The sequence below is a fragment of the Centrocercus urophasianus genome, unplaced genomic scaffold (genome assembly GCF_019232065.1).
Source record: "Centrocercus urophasianus isolate 14NV4802_14NV808 unplaced genomic scaffold, USGS_Curo_1.0 seq_28, whole genome shotgun sequence".
In the NCBI taxonomy this organism is placed as follows: Eukaryota; Metazoa; Chordata; class Aves; order Galliformes; family Phasianidae; genus Centrocercus; species Centrocercus urophasianus.
The window spans coordinates 10,513,120-10,531,668 of record NW_024884844.1 but is presented as its reverse complement, the minus strand read 5'-3'; positions in this window follow the sequence as shown (position 1 = coordinate 10,531,668).

Sequence of the window (18,549 nt, the reverse complement as noted above, 5' to 3'; positions counted from 1 at the left end):
CCAGTCAAATATTTGTTGATAATGTTTACTAATGTTTATTTGGGCAGCATGGATTTTCAAAGTCATTTCTACCAAAAGCAGGGGCAGGATGGGTCTACAATTGATCCTTCCTAACAGACATCACTATGACAAAAAGGGGCATTTGAGAGACTGAAAGCAAAACAGGGTATCTGGCACCCATTTTTCTTATGGCAGCTGCTTGGTATGTTTTGCATAACGTTCTCAAAAATAAATGTCACTGCTTTGGGAAGGGGGATTTACAGTGTTCCCAGCCACCCTTTCTCCAGGATCCTCTCCAAGGTGGGTAGAGGTGTCTGTATCAGACAGAGCCTCCAGGCATGGGTAGATCTGCAGCTCCCCATCCACCAAATGACCAGCTGTGTGTCTGGACACAACAGGACAACTGCCAACTTCTTCATCTACTCACAGCACATTTCCTGCCTGTGGTCAAAGAGTTTCTGAGAAGGAAACCAGAGTTCAGCTACAGGCCAGATACAACAGGATAACAACAATGAGACTTGATCATAAGGCATTCCACAATAAGAGAGCTTTCATTTTTTTAAATGTTTGTGTACCATGTCTTTATGATGCTCTTTGCACCACTACAGGTTGGCTAATAACTGAGGACATTAATTTAACTGAGTTAGACAAACGACACTGCTGCAGTTCCCTCCTCCTCTGCCCCCTGTTTGCAGCTCCATAAAAGCGAATGTACTTCAGTTTTGATTTTATTTTTAAGCTCTTGCAGCAGTTACCATCTGGAGTAAGATTTGGGGTGGGGAAGAGAAGACAGGTTGGAAAATAACAAGCTGAAATGTGCAAAAAAAACTCGAGTGGCACATCGTGTGTTGCACATGGTGAACCAGAAGCACCCAGCAGACCTGAGCATTTCAACAGCTGGAGCTGCAAAGCTGGCTGTGCCTGATTGTATCAATGGGCTGCTTTTCAGAACTGCCTCAGAGCAGCAAGGAAACCAGTAGTATTTAAAGGATAGTAGCAGGCAGCAAGGTGAGGTGTTACATCTGGGAATGGCACAACAGCAGGTAGTGGCTTGGGAAGGGGATGCATGCCTGCATATTCTTCAGTGAGAATCTCTTTCTTCAACTTTTGATCAAATGCATTAGCGAGCCCAGCAGGTACAAGGGGTATCACAGGTAAGAACCAAACTCAGGGCTAAAAGAGCAAAGATACATGCTTATAGAAACGTAGAATAGAAACACAGAGTAATTACACTTGGGCAAAGACCACGAAGATCCTCAAGTCCAACCCCAGCCCTCCCCCACCATTCTCACTGACCGTGTCCCTCAGTGTCACATCTGCACAACTCTGGAACACCTCCACTCCCCTTGGCAGCCCGTTCCAATGCATCACTGCTGTTTCTGAGACTAATTTTTCCCCAGTACTCAACCTGAACCTCCCCTGGTGCAACTTAAGGCTGTTACCTCTTGTCCTATCACTGTTACCTGGGAGCAGAGGCTTACCCCCACCTCTCTACAACCTCCTTTCAGAACCTCCTTTTCCATGTCTCTGAGTGTCCTTTCTGCAGCTCATGCTCCCTCTTTCTCTCCCTGTCCCCACTATTGAGCCTCTCAGCCCTCCCTGACTGCTGCAGATTTAATCCTCCTTTGATTCCCTAATAAAATGCTTATATAGCAAATCAGACCACAAACTGGCCAAGGTCTGGACGAAGCTGTGCCAATAGCTGACTTCCTACCGATATTTATAATCCCCAGCTCACCTCTTGCTTGAACCTCGAGGTGCAGGCAATGACTCAGCAGTCACAGGGCTCATATTAGTATTCTCAGGGCATAACCAGAGCATTTTAAACCCGCTGCCTCCCCTGTGCAGTGATCAGACCTATCAGTCTGTGGTGAATTGCTCTGAGGAAGGTTACAGGTCTCCATAGGGACCGCTCATGATCTTTGAAAAGTGCATTTCCCTCTAGCAAGTCATAAATGCTCAGGAGAATTGCTAAAGATCACTCAAACTATATTATTGAACACTTTGATGCCTCGCACTCATTCTGTGTTATCATATACTTTAAGTATATTAAAAGGTTCCCTAAATACCAAGTGCATTTGTGTGGAATAGAATTTATTCTTTCCAAAGCCAAAAGAAAATAACTTTGGATCATTACAGGTTGTGTAACGCTTTTTCTGCAATTCTGCAGAATGGATTATAAACTTGACAGTGTTGTGTTGTTTTTTTTTTCCTACCCCACCTCCGACGACCGTTGTGATAGACTTTAGTTAACTTCTTTGGATTGTTTTTTCCTTGCTAACAGTCCCCAGTCAAAATGAAAAATAAGAACCTTCTGGATCGTGTCTTGATAAGGTCAGATTGTAGAATTTTTCTTTGCAGCAATTTAGCCAGACTTTCTCCTTCCAGAATACATTTACTCAGTAATAAACATCTCCAGACAGCCGGGCTGTACAGACTGGAAACAATTAAACCAAAATTGGGGAAAGCAGCACATGAATAAAGTATTTTGCTTTAATGAAATTGGACTGAAAAATTCAGGAGCAAAGGAAGTAAAAGCATTTTCAAATTGTATTAATTAGACATATTTGTAAAAATCTGTGCTTATGCAAGTACCTTATCCATTTTTTCATATCAGGCTACACAGAAAACAGGCAGGGTAATTGCAAGCCTACCACTGTAATGATGTGGTCAGACAACAGGCACACACCACCATTTGGGTACACAGCTTAATATCTAGAAGAAAAAAGATGAAATTTAGCCTATTTTCTTAAACTGCATAACATGCAACCTGTCAAAAAGAGGTTAAAAAGGTTTTTTTTTCTTGCTAAAGCGGAAAGAATTTAAAAAACAGCTTTCAGAAATTAGGTAACAACTTATTCTTAGGAGGAGCCTCATCTCTCAATTAGTAAAACAATTAAGTAAATGTGCTTAGCTCTCCCCGTTTGCTAAAGATCCAAGTAAAATCTGTGTGAAACAACACAGTTTTTTCCTATTATCACAGCTATTTCACCAGGTCTTAAATTCTATAGTTTTCCAATTTCTGCATAAATGCCTTTACCACTTAGACATAACATACTTCATTCTAAATCTATCACTTGTTTACTTACAGGAAGAGAACAAACAGCACCTGTGCTATTATTTTTAATTAAGTTATCCTCCTACACTTCCTCTGTCCAACATCATCCAATAGTTTTTATATAATTCTAAAATAATTTAGAATTGAATAAATTATGCACCATGGTTGTGACATCTCTCAGTGTAGCTTTCTCAGGAGACCCTCAACTTGTACAAAACTAAACTTGGTTTTACAAAGCACTATTTCAATTTGGAAAGTTCACAGCATTTTCAAGAGGAATTAATGAACGTGGCTAATAGCTGGATCTGAGTTATAAGGCATTAGTAGGACACAATCATGAGGAAAGGCAATATATAACCTTTAGAGGGGACAATTAGAGATCAATTATTAGAGCTAGAGAAGAGCATTCGAAAGCAACTTCTTCATTAATCAAAGATTACCTCAAATTAGAATGTTTAATTATTTGCCAAGGTGCTTTGTACATTCTTTTGTGCACAAAAAGAAAAAAAATAAATAAAAAAAGACAGAGGCTTTTGGCAAGTTGCTCACTTCTGGATCATTTCATCTGAATGTGGATTTAAAGATAAAATACAAATATTTTACAGAATGTGTAGCACAGCCAAAGTAGCAGAATTCAGAAAATGACATTGAAGATGTTGCAGCTGCTTGGTTTTATTTTACCAAGCCTGGTGGGGTTGTTAACTATTTGGGTGTGTGGCTACACTGAAAAAAATGTTTTAGTATCAGTGCCAAGAAAGGAAAATGTGTAAATATCCTACACACTGTCATGATTTGTGGCAGACTGCTTGGATATAATGCAAGTTTTAGGTCAAACTTGTAGCATTTGAGAAAATATCCCAGAACCAGGAGGAGGCATCAGGAACAAGCACAGAAAGGGAGGTGGTATTGGCTTTGGAGTTGGAAATGGCTTTTCCACATTTTCTATAGGGGATTCTGGTGTGATTCCCACTGATAACAGAGATAGGAGTTTAGTGTCCCAAAACTCTGTTGGCAATGTTATCAGCACAAAGCAGAAGATTTTACCCTTTCTGCACCACCAAATTGTGATGTGAGAAGGATGCCATGTGTACCTTCACCCTTTTATTTAATTGTGTCATGGTTTTTTATGCTTTGAATTCTGACGTTCTACCAAATGATGATGGATGGCTATTTATGCTGTGCACTGTTTGCAATTAAATTCAGTTCTGGAAAAAAATAAAAAACTTGATCTATTTTTTCCTATATTCTGGGAGCGTGAGTCCGTAGCAATATGAGGTGCTGTTTACATTTATTTCAGTATTCCACCAATAAAAGCATCTGACATAATAATTAAACAGACATTACCAGAGACCATAATCAGAAGACATATCTAGAGCAATGTCACGCAAACATACATGAACATTCAAAGTCATAACCAGGTCTGAGGAAGGAGGACAGTGTCCATGGAATATCTCACACCTTATCGATTCCTGGCTGCCTCGTCTGCCCTTTGAATCAGTCACTAATTGCCTTGGTGAGAGCAGATATCTGGACACTCAAGGTCAGTGTCACTCAACCAACCATGCCAAACTCTGCTCCGTTTGTTAATTATTTATGCCTCCTCACAGCACAAGTCACACACACCATGGTGCCCTGCGTTCCACTCGCCATTCCATACTGCTTTATAGGTAAGATACATCCCTCAGGTTGAAGAAAGGAGCTAAAAGGTTGCCGTTCCCCACTCATTTTCAGTTGGTGCAAGGCTTGGCTGCTGCTGACAGGTCTGATCACTATATAAAGTGTGCATTAATGTTCCCTACTTTTTTTGCTAACGCTAGCACTTCTATAACCAAATCATGAGCTGGAGCCATATATACTGAATAGCTGGATTAATTTTCCGCCATATATCTGCACAGGTGCAAGAACTCATGTGGGGAAAACAATAAGAATAAATTGCTGGTCCAAAGTAGGGTCGTCCAGACTTCGGTTCTCAGTGGCATTGTAGCCTAAATCAACCACTACACCAGCTAGGGAAGTGGCTACTGTGTTATGCATCTCCATTTCCTGAAGGTGCAGTTTAACAACGTGCCACTAAGGCACACATAAATATCTGGACCAGCAAAGAGCAAGTTAATCATGGTAAGATGTCCACGTATTTGAAAGCAGTTAAACAAGCAAGGTCATTTTTTTGAGTAATAAATTCATATATTTGTAAACGAGAAAAGCAAAAGCCCAGGATGCTTCATGGGTCACAGATCAATGAAAGGAGTCACAAGCGATGAGACAAATTTAAGGCACACACCATCCTAGGTATTTTCTAGTGGCAAATAAAATCTAACATATGACATAGGGAGATCTCAATAATATCGTATAGACTAAATGCTTACAGATGAAAACAAACAAAATTTGAGCTGAAGTACATGATGGTCACTCTGAAATTTGAAAGATGGCTTGACAGGAGGTTCCACTCAGCTCCCTGATACAGACTTATCATTTGTGGCAGAAGAGCCACCACTTAGAGCTGCCCATTGACTTCAGCCAGAGGATGAGCAGCAACTTGCAAGATTTCTGCTATTTTATCTGTGTAGAAAAATGATTTGTCTCAGGTTTTAAGAAAGTATACGATTTACTTTTGAATTACAAAAAAGTACACCAATTTTACCGTCTATTGGCATGAAAATTGCTTATTGATTTGAAGAAAATACTAGCAATATTTTACATAAATCTACTGTGATAAAACTAGAGTTTATAGTGCTGAAGACTTTTGTGAGGAGTCATTAAAGGAAGGAAATGAGTTTCATGATACAAAAGGATAAAATAGGCTTTTAAAATGTTTCACAAAAAAGTTAAATGCAGAAGTTTATTTTTTAATAAATCTATTCCTTCTTAAGAAATACAAATGCATATATATTTTCTTCTAGTTCTTTTTAATTTCTTCTAAATTCATGTTATCTGTATAGAAATGCAGATTTTTTTCTGCTGAAAGCAAAATCATTTGTAGGAATGCAACGTGTCAAACAAAATTACTTTAAGAAACAATTCAAGTATAAATAGGAGCGCTGTGTCTGCACTCCTGTGTATCACAGGTAGCTCCAAGCCTGTTCAATCACTTCAGCTAGAGCCATCGAATAACCCAAGTTGGAAGGGATCCAACAAGGATCATTGAGTCCAAACCCCAAACAGCACCACCTGAAAATCAGACCATGGTACTGAGAGCACTAGCCAAATGCTCTCTGCGCATCAGCAGCTTGGGGCAGTACTCACTGCCCACCTCTCTCTGATGCAGAACCATTCCCTAACCCCACCTGACCTTATCTCACACAGCTCCATGCAGTTGCCTCAGGCCCTATCGCTGTCACCAGAGAGCAGATCTCAGCACTACCGGGCTGCTCCATAAGAGGAGCTATAGGCTTCCATAACATCTCCAAGAGAATTCTTGCCTCTTTGTTAATTCTGGTTTATCACAAGATTCCTCATTACCAAAAGTATGTCCGACACAGAGCAGAGATAGGAATCTGCAGATTTTTGGGTTCCAGAGGCCAACTTGCATCTCCCTACTGGCTTGGGTGCTTGTGGCTTTTCACTCTGCACATCTAATGGGCAGGATTACCTGGGATTGACCTTTTCTGTAAAAGGGAATCTAGAGAATAAACACTGTCAAACAGAGTTATTGTCTTAGTTGCCATGCTTCTACTCAGTTTAAGACAAAGACACAGCCCTGCATGCAGTTAAATCCTCTTTTGCACAAGGGGAGATGAACTGGGCTTGGAGGGTCCCCTACACACACACAAAAGAAGAACTATAAAAATCCCTCTTCCTATCTTGTTTTTTTTTTTTTTTTTTGTCTCAGAAATATAATTTCCTAATCTTATTTTAATGATGCAAAAGCATAACGTGCTTTCTACGATCATCAGCTGAATAAATTTGCACCAGGCAGAGAATTTGAGAACTGAATGACAGAGCCCATAAAAATTAAGTTACCTGACAGTGGCACCAGCAGCACTTTTCTGACAGAAAGCAAGTTTCACTTGACTTTGGAGAAAAACATTCCCAACAACTTTTAACCTAAGGGCTCATCGCCATATACATTTCCATGTGCTTTACATGCCAGATAGTTCTTCACCTTCCTTCTCCCATAAAGTGGAAAAAAAATGAGGCCATGAATTCGATCAGTTAAATTAGAGATAAATCTTTTGCAGTTGGGCCCATTTTTCACTATGGATGTGCAGAATCTGATAAGAAAGGATCCCAATACTTTCCTGAGACCACTATAAGCTTTTACAAATATAATAATAATTGCATCAACACAGGTGCTGGAACTCTGGCCAGCATTTCCAGTACTCCCAATCTATTAGACAATATCAACCCATCTTTAAAATGAAAATTAAACCTGAAGCAAATTCCCAACTCTTTCCCATTTTGAGAAAAAAAAAATAATATATAGATATACATAAATCCCAGGTTAGTTGTTTGAAAACTTGCTGCACACATGGTGAGGTATTTCTGCACTACATTAGGATTAAGTGAACCTGTCTCCCATTCTTCCTCTGCACTGTTTCAAAAGCCTGAAATAAGGGCTTATCAAAGAAATGCTCGATCGTAGCTTTACAAAAGAAAACACTATAATTTTGATGTTTCTGAGGTAGATTGGAAAAGCACGACACCACAGGTCATTGCAAATTTGTATTAGTCAATATCTAATTTTGCTCTGTATCCCATATAAAACATTACTATTTTCAAGTCTCTCAGAGCAGTAGCTAGGGGGCAGCCCTCCCAGCCAAGCTCTCAGCTTCACTGCAAGCTTCTTCTAAAGTTCCTGCAGTACACCAGAGTAATAAATGCCACCAATAAAACCACTCAAAAGTCTTCCCACTACAGGGCGAAAAGTCTTAGTCATTTCACTACTGAAGTCATGACCTTCCTGCCTCAGAATGTTATCCTGGTGGACAATAAAAATAATTTTTAAAAAATATGCATAGCTAAATGTCTTCAATGCCATGGCAAATACTAGTTATGAAAGAGTTGAAACTGCTGAGAGCTACAGCAACACTATTGGTGGCTGAGTTGGGGTGAAGCAGCTGCTGAGCACGGGGCATCACAGAGATATGAAGCCACGTTGTCCTCTCCTTTGTCTTTATGAGAGTGGATAGTGATAGGACAAGGGGAAATGGTTTTAAACTAAGACAGGGAGGTTTAGGTTGGATATTAGGAGGAAGTTTTTCACACAGAAGGTGGTGACGCATTGGAACAGGTTGCCCAAGGAGGTTGTGGATGCCCCATCCCTGGAGGCATTCAAGGCCAGGCTGAATGTGGCTCTGGGCAGCCTGGTCTGCTGGTTGGTGACCCTGCACATAGCATGTGAGTTGGAACTAGATAATCACTGTGGTCCTTTTCAACCCAGGCCATTCTATGATTCTATGATTCTCGTGCACATGTTGGCCTCTAGATGGTCCTCCATCAGGAACCTGCAATGGTTCCACGCACAAGGTAATTGCAATATAGAGTCCATATATTACACTTGAATGCTAGTGCTAATTAAGGAGCGATTGATAATTAAGGAGAATGATTGTAATGAGAACAGCCGTGTGTGTTCAGAAAACTAAGGTTTTATTTCCAAATCAGTGCTTTAAAACCAAGCCTCAGTAAGAAGGGATGTTCAGATGTTAGATTAATTAACAATGTGTCGTGAAAAATTGCAGACACTTTTTCCTCTGTCTTTAGAAGGACAAATGTGATTAGCAGAGAACACATCCACCTGCATAAGAACATTTTCTAATTATTCATGTGACCATAAATGACCTCTGGCAGCTCATAACATGGTGAAAACTGAAGATGAACAGTATATGCCACTGGGAAAATAATGCAAATCCTTCCCCATTCTCCATGATATGAAATTTTTCGCTTTGTTATTAAAGAGAAATTAAATAGAGCACACAGTTTTCTAACTGGCTTCCTCTCTCATCTTGGCTGCATGCACCCAGACCCTCTCCTGTGCCAGCAATGATATTCACTTGTGTGATGGTTTTTTCCCCTTTTTTTCTTTTTTTTTTTTTTTAATGTAGGAGAAGGATAGAGGTTAGACACAGACAGAACTGGGAATGAAGGGAAGGGAATGCTGATATAGACCTAGACCTGTTCAAACTAGCTGCAAAATTGCAGCCTGATCCACCTGCTACTGAGGTAGCATATATGTCCATATTACATGGACATAGGGGCAGTGCAATTATAACTCATGCAATCTTTCATGTTATGTTTGTAACTATTAACTGTAGCTCAAACAACAAACAATACAATAAAACAAATTGGCTCTCTCTGAAAACAGGAGAGGCAAACTTGTTAGATAAGATGAAAGTCTTTACATTTCACTCTAAACAAGTCTTACAGCTTAGTCATAAATATCTGAAAGTCTTGTTTTCTAATAGAAATGCCATATAAGTTAATGTATAGCACTTATGGCTGGCACATGCAACATTTCAGTAGAGTTTCCCTGCAGGATCCAAGTTCAAATGAGCCTTTGCTGAAAATTAAGTCAGTCACTAACTCAGTGTATTATGGCAAACACAAAATAAATTGTGTTACACAAGTATCGCCACCAAACGTAAAATATCAGCAACGTAAAATATCTATGAACTTTTCAGTGTACTGATGTTGATGAGTGGCTATTTCACAATTTGTTTTGTCCAAGAATCAGGTTTGTCCTATTTGCAGATGGAAGTATTACATTTCCCCCATCCCTTTTTTTTTTTTTTTTTTTTTTTGAAGTATATCTTTTTTCTCCTATGCAATTTCACCACAATTGTGCTACACTGAGATAAGTTTTAACAAGTTAGCAGCCATTTAGAGAAGAGAAAGAAAACACCAAAAAATCTAAGCTATTATAATCATTTTTGATCAGGTTCTACTTGTTATAAATAAAATTAGATGCCAGTATAACCTTAAATTAAAAATAGCAAAATCACAGTCAGCAAGAAAATTAGATGTCTTACCAAACTTTGTGTTGCAACTTTTAAATTCCCTGAGAAGGTTTTACTGGAAGTGATACTTAACCTTTATATGTCATGATCTTGGAATGGCAAGGTCTACATTTCTATGGCCAGGCCAATTACCTTCAATTAAGCAATAAATGTGCAAAGCTTGTTTGGCCAGTACAAAATCCTTAGCTTTATTCTATACCCTTAAAGATACACCAAGAATTAAAAAAACACAATCACCTTCCAGGAAGACTTTAATGAAACACTCTTGTATGTAACTTCACCTTTTAATATCTTTCATTTAGATAAGCTTTTACAGCAGCCTTAAAGAATAAAACTGCTTGGCTACCCTAATTTAAAATAGAAGGCATATTGCCCTGGTGCCTTACAGGGATGTCTTAACTATCCGCCATGTATATTTCTTCTGGACAATGACCATATAAAAGATTAACATGTTGAGCGTGTTCATTGTAAAACACAAAATTTATCAGTGCAGTTCATTTTTTTAAAATTTACTATAAAAGATTACAATCCTCTACCCTGCAGGAACAATGGCAATATATCTGCAACACGGCTTACTCGCATGGTTCGTTTCCTATGCAGGAGATGTATGAAATATATCTAACCGGGACACACACTGAGATTTCTTAGAGGTGCATCAAAACTATTATTTAATTTTTCTCAGAAGTAACATATTCTACTGAAGTGCTCTTATTAGATAAAAGATCTTGATTACAAAGGTATGAAGTGGTGGCTGCACAAACTATTCTGACATTACCAGTACACAACAGGAAAGATCAGAATAGGTGAGAGAAAAGTGACATACAGCGCTCTCCAGGAGTTTCGCTGAGTGTGTATGGGCCACTTATGTCACATTTTGCTTTATAACATAATCCCTACTTGTGCCAAAGTTTTAGAATCTGCAGAAATGCTGTTATGCTTTCCCTGACCCCAAAACCATCAACAAAATTGTAGTGTGTAGGGACAGAAAGTAATACAGGGAAAAAAAGTAAACAGTAAATGACTTACAAAAATGTATCACTGCATTTGCTACCATCTGATGCACTCTTTCAGCCAAATAAAAAGATATGTTTCCAAAAATGAGCCTTGCAAATGATAATGAAATAAAAGACCAAAGTAACCACATCCTTTCTCTATGAAATGACAACACCAATCACTTCTATTTCTGTCTTGTGCATGGCCACTACTCTATTCATGCATTTTTCTACAAAATTCCAGGGCCAGATCAGTCCTGCCACCTCAATGTACATTCACCATGGTTAACCATGGTTCACCTGTGTGATGCTGGCTTCGCAAAAACACAAAGCAAAGTTACCAAAGGCTTTCAGAGGAGAAGGCTCTGAAAGTACAACATCAGAGAAACGCGAAGGAGCTATCTGATAGTAAACGGCCCCCAGTAAAGAGGCTCAGGATATCCTGACATTAAAAGAGAAAAAGGAGAAGCAAAGCCCAGGTTGAGTCCAGCCTCCAAGAAAATACCAACAGCTGTGGACAGAAGGAAAAGAAAAAATGCAAAACCACAGTGCACAAACCCATGGCAGCAGCTCCCTGCTGGGATTCACGCTGGCTCACATTCCCTCTGAACAAACCCCTAAGCTGTCTAAATTAACAGGCTCATGGGTGAGTTTCACTGAAGCCACATCAAGAAGTCTAGCCTGCCAAACTGGCAGGCACCAAAGTTTAAATATTCAAAATACTTAATTCTATTTGCGCCTGTAAAGCCACTGCTGTTTTACCCATTCTTTTCTGTGTTTTACATTGCTATCTGCCTGTGAAATAAGTGCATGTGGACTGGCGCTGAAAACTCTGCATTTAATCACTCAAAACAGGCAGAAAGGGCTCAAAAATGCCAGACGGCTGGGCAGAGGATGACACAGCTTGTTGGATGTGGTCACTAGCCTCATTTTCCTGCCCTCTAACTTACTGGCACAAAAGAGCTCACTGGCTTGGCATTAAGCAAAGGAACCACTAGTAACAACTACCAGGCCATCTCAGAGAGAGAGAGAAAAAAAAAAAACAAAAAAAAACAAAAAAAAACCTTCTTTATCTACACAACAAAAAAATGTTCAAATAGGCCCTAAATGCATTCAAGCATTTTAAGTGTCATTCTTAAATAATCATAAAATAAAGCTCCAAGGCTGTAAATAATCACCGTCCTTTATCCAAACAATCCCCTTTTGCTGACATGATGTATATTTTGCCTCGAGGTTCTGAAGCATATGTGTACATTTTACATCTTGTATCTTCACGCAGACGTATTACGATCATCCCACAGAAGTAGATTTTAATTTGTCTTTAAAAGAATTTGTGCTTGCTAATTGGACTCTCCTGAGCCTGAAAACAGTGGAAACTTGCTTTTCCTCTGAACATTGGAATGCCATCAGCAAAGTAATACCTAAAAGACACTGTTGGATCACTCCCTTAAAGTGCTTTGCTTCATACCCAAAGAGATGCACATTTTATAATGCAGTCACAGAAAACTGGGAAAGGAAGGGCTAACATCCACACAATGGTATTCATGCTCCTCTCCTCTCCTTGTCCATTCGGGTGGTGAACCTGCCAGATTCCTCTGCTTACTGGAAACCTTTCACAGTTTCAAAGCATCTATTGAACACATCTGATAGCCACACTCCTCTCAGTGTCTTTGGATCCTTCTGACAAATTGCTTTACCTTTCTCTCAATAGAGATGAAAAGGATTCAACTAAGAATCTGTCTCACACCTCCTCTTTGCTGTCGCCCTCTCTTTCTCTGGACTTAAAAAGCAAAGTAAATGCTGTAGCACAGGTGTGATGGTGTGACAGAAATGTGGTCTTTACTTCCGATGGAAGGAACTTCCTCTGGCAATGCTGAAGATCAATCAGAGCAGCTAAAGGAGGCTGTTTCTCGGATTTGCTCTTACTTGGCTCCAGCCCTTGCTAACAAAATTTCTGCTGAAACAACAGTGCCATCAGTCCGGAGACTGCCAGTTCTCCCAACAAACTCAGTTATTTTGTAAATTTAGTCTTTTTCTCTCACCTTTTATGGTGAAATGAGTGCATTACCATCAAAATCCAACCCAGACCCAGCACTAACTTCTCTGGTCTGTGCAATGCACACTTAGATTCAACTCTTCCAAGAGCTCCACATATTATCTTTAAGGCATCTCTTCCCAATAAATGAAGTTGATTGTGATTTTTCATTAGAATGGGACTGAAGAAACTCATAATGTAGTCAGAGATTTGGATGCACTTTAACACATCTGTTGGACATATGGGAGTAGCTGTACCATTAACGCAGCCTTTAGTTGGCATTTCCTGATGGTGAGTTATTTTACAGCGTAGTGTAAAATAATTTATTGGTGTGGCAATTACATAGCATTGCCAAAAAACCTATATAAAAATATCAGAAAGATGTCTTTCAAGTCTTTGTGGAAAGGTCATAATTTCATGTAACTGGTCAGGAAGGTATAGAGGTTTCCATACCACCTTTTTCATTTTTCCTAAATTATCATTTGTAGTTTGAGCACATCTGTACAACATATTAGACAGATCACAGTTTTCTTGTGCATAAGCACCACATGCAACAGAGCCTATAGCAAATACATATCTACAAGTCCTGGCAGCAGCCCTGCTCCATCAGTGTCACAATAAAAGTGTTGTAAGCTGACATCTTACATGCTTCTGCTTCCTTACATAACCAGCATTAAACACCTCTGTTTCCAAGATAACCAGCGTGAGCAATTACAAAAAAAACAATCAGGAAGAATGGTGGACTTGGCTTGTTGTAGTGCAAGGATGGAAGAAGGGCAGCAGCCACAAGCCTGGGGCAAACAACCTGACTTGACACTACGCTCTCATGTATGCCCTCACATAAAACAGTTTTGTTGGGTGTACAGCTCTTAAAAAATAAAAAATAAAAAAATAGTGGTAAAAAGTCCTGACAAGGTGTTGTAACTTTTTTCCCCAGAGCTGAGCCATCACTGCTGGCCAAAGCAAGCTTCCTTCCTCTCAAGGCTGAGCAGAAGGCAAGCAAAAGCAGACAGCTGAAAACCCAACATAAGAACACCTCCAAGGAAATATTATCATCATTGTTTGAGATGTCAGAATTCAAAAGAATTGAATAAGTTCTGAAACATTAACAGTTTTTTCAAATCAGAAAATAAACCTGTGGCTTTGCTTCAAAGAATCTTCACAAAAGTTTGAAACTCCTTTCTGTGAAGGGCAACAATAAGGACTATTGAGAGACCAAAGAAATGGACAGAATCAGCAGTGGCACAGGGCCATGCTTGGTACTGCGAGGTGACTGTCAGAAGCCACATCTGTTCATGTTCACCATCCTCATAGCCAGGTGAAATCTGACATGCAGAACAGACATGCAAAAGAAATGTTTGAAGAAGTGTTCAGATGCTGTATTAAGAGACATGATTTAGTGGGGAAATTCTGGTGTTAAGTGGACAGTTGGACTGGATGATAATGGAGGTATTTTCCCAACATTGGTGATTGTATGAAAAGAACAGAGATAAAGTTGCATGGACAATCAAGTGCTAATTGTTGTGTATATATCTATTCATTCCACTTCAATGTTCCACTTAGTTATTTTTATATTTCTTTGTCCTGCTTTGACCAGAGTCATAACTGATACCACTTTCTGATTTCAGAATGTGAAACCACTCCATGTAAAATGCCTGTGACATGATGCACTGAGTCTATGTTTTTGAGAATATTAACATAAATAAGGGTACGAAGCTTTCAGTAAATACCTAAGGCTTCAAATTAGGATTACTTTCAGCAACTCAAGAACAGCTTTTTACTTCTATGATGAGTATCCATTTCTCTTTCAAGGTGAGAATTCTTATAGAAGACCTCCATGTGTAACAGATAGTATAGGAATTTGCCACTGATAATATTTATAAATTCCAAGGACATTTTTGAATTGGCAGCATGAGGCCAATAGTATTATGTCATTCAAACTGAGGTCCTCTCTTACAACACAGCATTACTGACAGATGACTGCAGAGCATGTCACCTCTTACTTTCAGTTGTCTGTAGCTGACACTCTTCTTATTTCATATGGCAGAACATTAATCCACAGTCATTTAAGGCAATTTTTCTCTTCGATGGCTTTGAAGGAGATAAAGCCATTTGTAACACAAGTCAGACAATTTTTACACTGCAGTGACACATCACACATCCCACATTTTTCTCATCTGCAAGAGTTTCTCTCACAGTAGGAACAAAACACCTATTTAATATCATCCAGGGAAGAACTCACGAACCAGTTGTGTACAATTTACAAAGAAATGTAACAAGATTCTAACATTTAAGATAAAGACACTCCATGATGTTCTGTATCTTGATTAACATTTTGCCAATTCAAAGGAATGCCAATAAATAAAGTAAATAAAATTAACAGCTGCAATGATTTTATGACAGATTAAATTTTGCAGGAAAAAGAAAATTTGGCTTCCAAAATTTGCTTGACATAAAGGAATATTGGTGAAGGTGGAGGAGGTTCATTAATTAAATCCTGTAGGGGCTTTATTAATAAACTTATCTGCTCGTTATAAAGACCAACAATGATATCTTGCAACGTTTTGAACATTTAGCATACCTGCAGGAATTGCCTTTATTAGGAACTATGTTCATACTTCAACTGTGCTAATCAGACAAAAACTGCTGAAATCAGTATGAAAAAATACAAAGCAGTAATTTGGGCAAAGATGTGCTTGCAAGAAGGAGTAGTTAATGAAAGCACCCGAGGGTAGTAATCTGGATTTTTGGGGGGCAGGATCTATTGACCTAACAGCATCTCAGTGTATCAGACAACATTAAAAAGTTGTAAAATTAAAAAAAAAAAAATCACGAAGAGCTGATGTTCACCTTGCTTACTGTGCTCATTGACTTCACAGAAGCAACTACTTGGGTTTTGGTAAATGAGCTGCAGACTAGCTCTTCCGTTTTTGCATAGCAAAACTGCTAATTGCCATGATTAGTCAATGAAATGCATTAAGCCTCTCTCAGAGAATCTTGACCGTGAACACAATATTTCTGGGAAAATGTCAGATTTTGTGGTTGAAGATTAAATTTACTCTGATTTTTAATGTACCAAAACATTACCCGCGATGCCTTTGTTAAAGGTTATTCCATTCTATAGAACAAAACAAGTAGATGCAAATATACAACACCAACATTTAGGTTATCAGAGAATTGTTCTCTCCAGTTTCAGCAATAGAATCCCCACCCAGAACTTTGATGCATGCAACCTAATGCAGTGTTTAATATTAAATAAATAAATAGTATCACTGGACAGACTTTTTATGAATCTTCAACAGAATGGAAAACATGCTTTTCTACTATACATAATCCTTAATTTTCAGATGTAGAGTCTACTCTCTTCCAAGATTATTTTAAATCTTTCTCTGCAAGATCTTTCGACACAGTGAAGATCTCAGCAAAGCATATTATTTAAAAATAAATATCATCCTCTATTTTGGTGCTTTGTTCTAACTAATTTTTATAGATACCATTAACAAAACAATGACTTTATTTGGAAAGACCTTACTGTACAACCTCCAAATGATCTTCACTGTGCTTTAAGCCATCTTTATGACTGTTGAGTAAAAGCAATCAGGCCATATTTTCCACTCACACTTAATATAAATCAAAAATAAATTATGTGAAGCCAGCAGGCACGACCCAGTGAAAACAGGTTCCCAGCTGCTAAGTATGAGCTTAGTCAGGAAAGATTTGTTGGATTCTGTAGTTTAACACTAAATGCGAGTAAAGAGCAGATTTATCTTTGCTCCTGGTTTATTTAACATGCCTGGGATTTGGGCTTTTGTAATATACATTATCATTTTGCTCTCCCCTGAATATATACACTACACTAATTGCTGTAAGTAAAATGAATCACAATCCCCTCCAGAATCTCCTATTCAGACCCTGATATTCACTGGTAGCCTTATCATCCTCTTTTCTACACTTATCACACACAGTTGAGGCAATTTACTCACAGACTACAGAGCTACACAGAGAAATAACGTATTCCCTCATTTTACCATGCTTCTGGATTCACTTCTCCAGGGGTTAAGCTCAAATTCCAAGACCTCAAGCAAAGTCAAACACGTGACCCTTTTTTCCACTGCATTTTTCTGGCCTCCCACTTCAGAGCTGCCCTTGCAGACAGTGCCTCAGACTGACAGGAGAAAAACCACAGGACATCATGCCATTTCTTGATGTCTTATTCATCTGCTTGCAAAATACGATAATCATGGGCTAATCTATTATGACCTGATTTACCTTGTGGCTACTCTGAATACACAAGTTCATATGTCTGAGAAGAAACAAATAAGTCTGTCTGGGCTGAATAAGGGTAGAGTTTATAGAGTTTCCTCATACAGTGATGGATGAATATACATTCATCCTCATAAAGACAAAGTGCATGCAAACATCAAAATCAAATTTAATTTCTTCTCTATCAAATAAAAGAGAACGTAATATATTCTTCAAGCAATCGGTATTATCTACTCAGGCACTGATATTTCTGATCTAAACTCTGTTAGCTTGGTCTTTGGAAGACTTTTCTCCATGATTAGATAGTAGTGTAATGTGGTCAAATGAATGCTTGTATCAGTTTATGTACACAATTGCTGATGTCTAGGAATTGATACTGGGAAAATCAGATCCCTTCTCGTCTGCATCCTAACAGCTGAAGAGAGAACAGTGGTTTCTTAAATGGAATAACATCAAGATAGAGATAACAGGATTGTCTTTACCAGCTCTGTCTTCAGTAAAATTACTCAGTTCAAAAAGACACGCAATAAAAAACCCTAAATGTTAAACATTTTCCCCTAGAATCTGCTGAATCACTGATTAGGAAGGCTATAAACTGGATTAAACTCAGATAGCTTTTCCCCCCACTACGAAGTTCATTGGGGAATTAAAAAAAATAGCTTTTTCTTTTATTTCAAAAATGTATCTTCCAAAACTAACATTTCCTTTCAATAAAGCAGATACATCAAGGGATCAATGCCTTATTCAATCTAAACATCTAAATTACTTAAAGAAATGTAAAACAGAAGCAAAATGTTAAACAGCTACCAGAAGTGCTGAACAGCCGTGGGCTTATCAGGGAGCTCCTGGCCAATTTGCATCAGTCAGGCTCAGCTCCCAGGGCTCCACAACTGAAGAGCTGATGGGAACGTCAACATCTGGTTCTAGGCTGAGATTCAGAGCAGCTCACGCAACTCTTGAAGGTATAAGAGCTCAATCCCTAAATATTTAAGTGCATTTATAATCTGCCCAGTGCAATTGCACCCACCATAGCTCCATCGGTGTGCTCCCAGTGCTGAATACTCACCCATAAGCACTTGGGGTCTTTTCATGCTACCTCATGCAGAGGTAGTTAGAGGTAGATAGGTAGCTCATGCTTTCACCTCTATCAGTCTTCTTCCTGTGTAAGCCTGCCTTGCTCTAAAAGCAACTTAATTAGGGCCTGGTGTCTACCTTTACGAATATTAGCATTGGTTTGTTTTGCTTGTC